Source organism: Oryctolagus cuniculus, chromosome 8, assembly GCF_051225735.1.
Source record: "Oryctolagus cuniculus isolate XC-2025 breed Fujian yellow rabbit chromosome 8, ASM5122573v1, whole genome shotgun sequence".
NCBI lineage: Eukaryota > Metazoa > Chordata > Mammalia > Lagomorpha > Leporidae > Oryctolagus > Oryctolagus cuniculus.
This window is the reverse complement of record NC_142874.1, coordinates 74,984,385-74,992,681: the sequence shown is the minus strand read 5'-3', so window position 1 is coordinate 74,992,681 and position 8,297 is coordinate 74,984,385. Positions and strand designations below refer to the sequence as shown.

The 8,297-nt window shown below is 40.3% G+C and overlaps 1 pseudogene across 1 annotated transcript; it reads right to left on the bottom strand.

Annotated features, from left to right (window-relative positions):
• Nucleotides 1-3,386: 3,386 nt before the first annotated feature.
• On the bottom strand, nt 3,387-3,801 carry LOC138843281 (large ribosomal subunit protein eL34 pseudogene; annotated as a pseudogene). The gene has a single exon (XR_016212283.1). The product of XR_016212283.1 is annotated as a large ribosomal subunit protein eL34 pseudogene (transcript).
• Between the last annotated feature and the right edge of the window lie 4,496 nt (nt 3,802-8,297).

Below are 8,297 nucleotides of genomic sequence, written 5' to 3'. Positions count from 1 at the left end.
TGAACGTAATTGAAATCTACAGAACTTTTCACTCCACAGTTGCAAAATACACATTCTTCTCATCAATGAATGAAATTTTCTCTAGGATAGACCACATGCTAGGCCATAAAGCAAGTCTCGGCCGGTGCCGTGGCTCACTAGGCTAATCCTCCGCCTTGTTGCGCCAGCACACCGGGTTCTAGTCCTGGTCAGGGCACCGGATTCTGTCCCGGTTGCACCTCTACCAGGCCAGCTCTCTGCTATGGCACGGGAGTGCAGTGGAGGATGGTCCAAGTGCTTGGGCCCTGCACCCCATGGGAGACCAGGAGAAGCACCTGGCTCCCGGCTTCGGATCAGTGTGATGCGCTGGCCGCAGTGCGCCAGCCACGGCGGCCATTGGAGGGTGAACCAACGGCAAAAGGAAGACCTTTCTCTCTGTCTCTCTCTCTCTCTCTCACTGTCCACTCTGCCTGTCAAAAAAAAAAAAAAAAAAATCAAGTCTCAGCAAGTTAAAAAAAAACCAATCATACCATGCATCTTCTCTGACCAAAATGGAATGAAGCTGCAAATCCTCAACTCAAGAATCTCTAGATCATATGCAAACACATGGAGACTGAACAATATCATCCTGAATGAACAGTGGGTCACAGAAGGAACCAAAAGAAAAACCAAAAAATTTCTGGAAACAAATGAAGATGAGAATATATCATATCAAAGCTTAGGGTATATAGCAAAAGCAGTGTTAAGAGGAAAGTTCATAGCAATTGGTGCTTATATCAAGAAACTGGAAAGGTACCATATAAATGAGCTCTCATGTCCTCTCAAGAACCTAGAAAAACAACAACAAACATAACCCAAAATTAGTAGGAGGAAAATAATAAAATTATAGAAGAAATAACCAAAATCAAAACAACAAAAATACAAAAGATCAGTGAAATGAAGAGCTGGTTTTTAGAAAAAAAAAGTAAGTAATTTTTTTTTTGACAGGCAGAGTGACAGTGAGAGAGAGAGACAGAGAGAAAGGTCTTCCTTTTGCCGTTGGTTCAACCTCCAATGGCCGTCACGGCTGGTGCGCTGCGGCCGGCGCACCACGCTGATGGCAGGAGCCAGGTACTTCTCCTGGTCTCCCATGGGGTGCAGGGCCCAAGCACTTAGGCCATCCTCCACTGCACTCCCTGGCCACAGCAGAGAGCTGGCCTGGAAGAAGGGCAACCGGGAAAGAATCCGGCGCCCCAACCGGGACTAGAACCCGGTGTGCCGGCACTGCTAGGCGGAGGATTAGCCTAGTGAGCCGTGGCGCCGGCCCAAAAGTAAGCGAATTATTATACCATTGGCCCAACTAACCAAAAAAAAAAGGGTGGAAGGAGACACAAAACAATAAAACACCAAAGAAATAGTGGAAGTCAATAAAAATGGAAAAATCCTTCATGTTCAAGGATTAGAAGAATCAACATCATCAAAATATCCATGCTACCAAAAGCAATTTACAGATTCAATGAGATTCCAATCAAAATAGCAATGACATTCTTCTCAGATCTATAAAAAATGATACCCAAATTCACATGGAAACACAAGAGATCCTGAATAGCCAAAGCAAGCTTATATAACAAAAACAAAGCTGGAGGCATCACAATACCTGATTTCAAGATATATTACAAGGCAGTTATAATCAAAACAGCCTGATACTGGCACAAACAGACTTGTAGACGATTGGAACGGAATAGAAACTCCAGAGATTAATTTGTGCATCTACAACAAACTTATCTATGACAAAGGAGCTAAAATCAATCACTGGAGCAAGCACAGTCTCTTTAACAGTTGGTGCTGGGAAAATTGGATCTCCACATGCAGAGTGCAGCTAGACCCTTCCCTTATACCTTATACAAAAATCCACTAAAAATGGATCAAAGACCTAAAACTATGAGCTGATACCATCAAATTATTAGAAAAATTTGGGAAAATCAGCCAGACATTGGCTTAGGCAAAGGCTTCTTGTAAAGGACCCCAGAAGCACAGGCAATCAAAGCCAAAATTGACAAATGAGATTTCATCAATTTGAAGTTCTGCACTGCAAAAAAAAACAACAAAACAAAACAAACAAACAGAAAAACCCACAAGTATCCTGCAAAGTGAAGAGGCAACCGACAGAATAGGAATAAATATTTGCAAACTATGCAACTGATAAAGAGTTAACATCCGGAATCTATGAAGAGATCGAGAAATTCAACAAGTAAACCAAAAATCCAGTTAAGAAATTGGCAAAGGACTTAAACAGGTATTTTTCATAAGAGGAAATTCAAATGGCCAACAGACACATGAAAAAATGCTCAGGATCACTGCCAACTGGGAAATACAAAGAAAACCACAATGAGGTTTCACATTACCCCAGTTAGAATGGCTCTCATACAGAAATCAACAAACAACAAATGCTGGTGATAATGTGGGGGAAAAGATACCCTAATCCACTGTTGGTGGAAATGTAAACTGGTACAATTATTGTGGGAGACAGTATCGAGTGGCGGGAAGGGTTGGACTGTGTGGGAGGGAGGGTGTGTGATGGAAGTATCCCTAGGTTCCTAAATCTGTATATTAAATATATGGAGCTTGCATGGCAAATAAAATTTTAAAAATGTATATTAATAAAGAAAGAGGGACAAAAATCTCAGAATTAAAAATTTTCCAAAGATGAACAAACAAAAATGACAGTAGGGAGATACCTCAGAAATCTGAATATATATGAGCCAGCCATCCCACTCCTGGGAATTTTCCCAAATCAAAAGAAACAGCATATGAAAGTGTTATCTGTATCCCCATATTCACAATTCACAATAGCCAAGATATGGAATCAACCCTGCTGTCCATCAACTGAAGACTGGATAGAGAAATTATGGTGAGATTCCAAGACGGTGGTTAGGGAGTGTCATACTGCACTAGGCTTGTGATACACAGTAAGAAAAGAAAGTGTACGAAGTGCACTCTCAGGGGAGAATTGGAAAGAAAACTTCACTGGAAATCCTACAAAAGGAACAGGAATACGGTGGACCTGTGTGGAGGGTGTGGATGTGCACCACAAATACAAACACAACACATGAATGCAGCAGCAAAGAGCCAGAGTCAGGAGCAGCTTGGAGATGGAGGCGAGACTAGACTTCAGCAAGCTGTTGACTTGATAAATATTATGATTATGTATACACTGTGGAGTACTACTCAGGTGTTAAAAAAAATGAAATCCCAGCGTGCCGGCTGCAGCAGCAACTGGGTAGTGAACCAACGGAAAAGGAAGACCTTTCTCTCTGTCTCTCTCTCTCTCACTGTCCACTCTGCCTGTCAAAATAAATAAATAAATAAATAAATAAATAAATAAATAAAATGAAATCCTGCCCCCTTTTTTTTTGATTTTTAATTACTTGAAAGTTTCATGTTTTTATTTAGCTTTCTGACTCTGTGCTTGTGCCTTCAACACTTTCACAAAAATTTTCTGCTCCTCGATAAGGAAAGCACGCTTGATCCTGTCACGGACACATTTAGCACACATGGAACCACCATAAGCCCTGCTGACGTGTTTTTTGGTTTTAGACAATCTCATCAGGACTTTAGGTCTCACAGCACGAACCCCACGAAGTCTGCCTGGGCACACACCACATGCAGATTTTGGTGCCTTCCCAACCTTCTTAGTATAAAGGTAAACAATTCTGTTACCAGGAGTTCGGGACAGTCTGGTTTTGTTGGAGGTTGTATTGTAGGAGAGCCTCCGGCGGTACGTCAAACGCTGGACCATTGTGGCTGCCTCTAAGCACCGTCCCGGAAGAGGAAGAAGCCGAAATCCTGCCTTTTGCAATAAGATAGATGCAACTGTAAACTATTATACTCAGTGAAATAAACCAGTCCCCAAAAGACAGATATAAATTTTCCCTGATCAGGGGTAACCAATAGAGTACCTAAACTGTGTATTGGAGTGAAATGAACATTTGGAGATTCCATGATTGTTTATAGCCCTTGTCTCTTCTGTTGAGGAACAGTGTTGTTTTCTCTTCATACTATTTGTTGAAATATTTTGCTTAGTGTAGGGTTAACCTCAAGATCATTTAGTAATTGATCTTCTGTATATAAAGATAATTGAAAATTAATCTTGATATGAATGGAAGGGGAGAAGGAGTGGGAGAGGGGAGTGTTGTGGGTGGGAGGGAAGTTATGGGGGGGGAGCTATTGTAATCCATAAGCTGTACTTTGGAAATTTATGTTCATTAAATAAAATAAAATAAAAATAAAAAAAGATCATTTAATAAACTGAAAGTAGATCTCTGTAAAAGTTAAGAGTGGGAATGGGAGAGGGAAGAGGAAGAAGGGTTAGATCATAGGTAGGAAGGAGGGAAGTATCACTATGTTCCTAAATCTGTATATATGAAATACTTGAAACCTAAATTTAAAAAATTAAAAGGGAATTTATTACAATTTAAGCAATTGAGAAATAAGAGATACTAGATGTTGATGGAGTTGGAGAAAAAAGAGAAACAATTCACTTTAGGGGGAGTAAGTAATAGGTTACATAACATAGGGCCTGAAATTCCTGTGGTCTTAGTTTGAACATTAGGAGGGTCACATTTGAACATTTAAACCAAAACATGCACCCAAAATATTTTGGAGGATTTTATATCTACCAATCAACCTAGCTACCTACCATCTATCACCAAATGTCTTTAGCAGCATGATAAAGAAAATTTATAGGGTGCTGGTGCTGTGGTACAGTGGGTTGTAACCACTGTCTGCAGCACTAGCATCCCATATGGGCTCTGGTTTGAGTACCATGGGCTCCACTTCCAATCCTGGGAAAACAACAGACGATCACCCAAGTGCTTGGACTCCTGTACCCACGTGGGAGACCCTGATGAAGCTCCTGGCTCCTGGTGTCAGCTTGGCCCAGCCTGGCTGTTGGGGCCATTTGGGGAGTGAACCAGTGGACTGAAGATTTCTCTCTCTGTAACTTTGACTTTCAAATAATGAAATAATTTTTTTAAAAAAAGAAAATTTATAAATGACTACTCTTATTCAAATTGAACTAACTTAGTGTCTATTTGCTTAGGTACAAAATCTTTCGCTTTACCTGCCTTAATTCTCTCATTTGTAAATTATGTGGTTTCAATTTGTGGGGAGCAATCCGGACTAGACTAAGTTACTCGAATTAGGACTTATTCTATGCATCTGCTCTCCCACAATATGGCGCTGGGAGAGAAGTAAACAGCTTCCGCACAGCTGCCTCCAGTTCAACTAATAAACTGTAGGACTTGCTCCTGATTGGAGAGCAGCGTACTCGGCGTGTGGGCAGCCGAGTTAGGATTGGCGGAGGAGGACTATAAAGGAGGAGAGAGACGGCATGCACCGGGAACATCTATGGGGAACATCTAAGGGAACCCGTGCAGCCCCCGAGAAAGCCGGCCGGCGGTGTGCCGCTCCCCTGCGGAAGTGGGGAATGCGGCCAGGGGGAACTGCCCTTCCACGGAGGTGGAAGGGATAGTAGCCAACCCGGGAAGAACCAGCAGCAAACCCGGGGAGGGCCGAGCAGACGAAAAGAACAGCGCAGGGTCCTGTGTCGTTCCTCCACGAAGAGGGGGAGCGACACAATTGATTCCCATCTTAGGTCCCTTCCTACTCAATTATTTTGTGATTTTAAAAAAGCTTCCAGGTTGCTCACATTTTTGAGACAATTATTAATTAACTGAGATATGACTAGTTACTGGAAAGAGATTAGGAGAATTTAGAAACTACAATAGTCTAAAAAGCAGAAAATCAGTCCTTTAATAAATAGTGAGCTTATGATTTTTAATGAAGCCATTTCCATTTCTTTGGCAATTATAACTATTTTTGGTCTACTTATTTTCATATTTATGAGCAGATTTCAATCATGAGACTTAAGGGAATTTCCCACAGAAATGTTGCAAACTCTTTTGACAAGTTCTGTTTGAGAAAAACTTCATTTAAAACTAGAAATATTAAAATTGATTTTAAGCCTCTGGAGATATATTTCTAAGCAGATGGGAGAATACTTAGGCTATTAAGCCTAATCCATAAATCACTATCTAAGATAATGAGACTTTAATGTTCTCTTCAATTTTTCCACTAATTTAAAGTGTCCAGGGCTTTCAGATAAGTTATTTTGGTACAATCACAATGGAACAAATATGATTTTGTTGCTATGGAAAATTTATTTCTTAGATGTGTGTTTTCCTTTCTATATTTAGATCTCTAATATATTTTCCATACTCCCAGAATCTTATGTATCAAAGTACATAAGTATTGAATTTTATATTAAGGTTATTGATATGTATAAACATGTATCAGAGATTTTGGTAATAATAAAGTGAAAAAGAAATGAAAGTTTAGGTTTCTTTGTGATACCATAAAGTTATTAATAAGAATCAGATTTACCATAAATTCTAGAAATGACTGAATCATTTATATGTCATGATCCATATATGATAATAGACAAATTTAAAGGTGGTAAAATTGGAAATTTGATATTAAATATGAATGTCAGGTTTTCTAGAAGTGTGTGTTTCTCTGAATATTTAATACCACATAATGCTTCAAAAAGATAAGTTTTAAAAATGCTTTCCTAGAAATTCAGTATGTATATTATACATAAATCCTGCAGTTAAGAAAGCTGTTAAGAAAGCTTAATAAAATGTTTTACTGACTTGATCTTAAAACAGTTACTTTTAAATTGTTCTAATTTTAATTTATTTGGGAGATCATCTTTCCGCTGCTTCACTCCTCAAAATTGTACAACAGCTAGTATTGGGCCAGGCTGAAGCCAGGAGCCAGGGACTAATCCATGTCTCCAATGTGGGCAACAGGGATCAAAATACCTGAGCCATCACCTGCCGTCTCTCAGAGTGTAAATTAGCAAAAAGCTGGAATCTTATGCAGAGCCAGGACTTGAATTCAAGCACTTTGATTTGGGATGCAATCTTTCCAAGCAGGATCTTCAGTGCTGCACCAAGTGTTCACCGTGAAACAATTATTTTCACAATTAAAATATTAATGTATCTTAGAAATGACTGTCAAACTCTGAGATATCTTGTAATATGTCAATAACTTAAGCTTTTGTCATGCATACTTTTCAAACCTGCTTCCATAAAAGTCTATAAATATTATGGTAAAAGAGTTGAACATACTGTTTATAGGTGAACAAATAAGTCATACCTAACTTTCTTATTTGCTAATCACATAGTATGAATGATTAAATTAAAGCAAAAGATTGAATAAATTATTGGAATATAATTTGAAAATGGATGGATTAGGTAACCTGAAAATCCTCACAATTAAAATGTTTCAAATAAAAGGAAAATAAACTCATTTTAACAGCATAGCTGAAAATGCAACACAGTAAAGAATACTGTCATTGGCCCCAAATGAAAGGGCCATGTGGAACAAATTTGTAGGTGGACTGTGTGGCCAAGTGAATTACTAGCAGCAAATCTGTGAGCTGTTTTTGTTTGATCCCTATAAAATGTAGGCTAAGCAAAAGCAGGATGTAGTTAGTGTTCTCATGCCAGAGAGATACAAAACCTATTTATGGTGTGTGGGGAGCAACTCAGACTAGACTGTTACTCGAATTAAGACTTATTCTATGCATCTGCTCTCCCACAATATGGCGCTGGGAGAGGAGGAAACAGCTTCTACACAGCTGCCTCCAGTTCAACCAATAAACTGTAGGACCTGCTCCTGATTGGAGGAGAGCAGCATACTCGGCGTGTGGGTAGCAGAGTTGGGATTGGTGGAAGAGGACTATAAAGGAGGAGAGAGACAACATGCACCAGGAACACCTGAGGAACATCTGAGCAGCCCCCGAGAGAGCCGGCCGGCGGTGTGCCGCTCCCCCGCGGAAGTGGGGAAAGTGGCAGGGGGAACCGCCCTTCCACGGAGGTGGAAGGGTCGGTAGCCAACCCGGGAAGAACCAGCAGCAAACCCGGGGAGGGCTGAGCAGACAAAAGAACAGTGCAGGGTCCTGTGTCGTTCCTCCGCGAAGAGGGGGAGCGACATAATGGTGCCGTGACTCAGATAGGAAGCCTAGGCAGGGTTTAGTGTCGTTCCTCCATAAAGAGGGGGAGCGACAATGGTGGGAACACGGAATCCAATATCCATATACTCATATGGGACCTTTGGATATCTACAATTCAGTGAATTGTTGGCTGGCAAAAATGCACTCATTGGAATAATGAGATGATAGGAAGCTTGTTAGGATAGATTCAGGCTGTGTGTGGAAAATGGCCAATGTTTTGAGATGTGTTAACACCAATCAGCCTTCAAACATGTTTAGA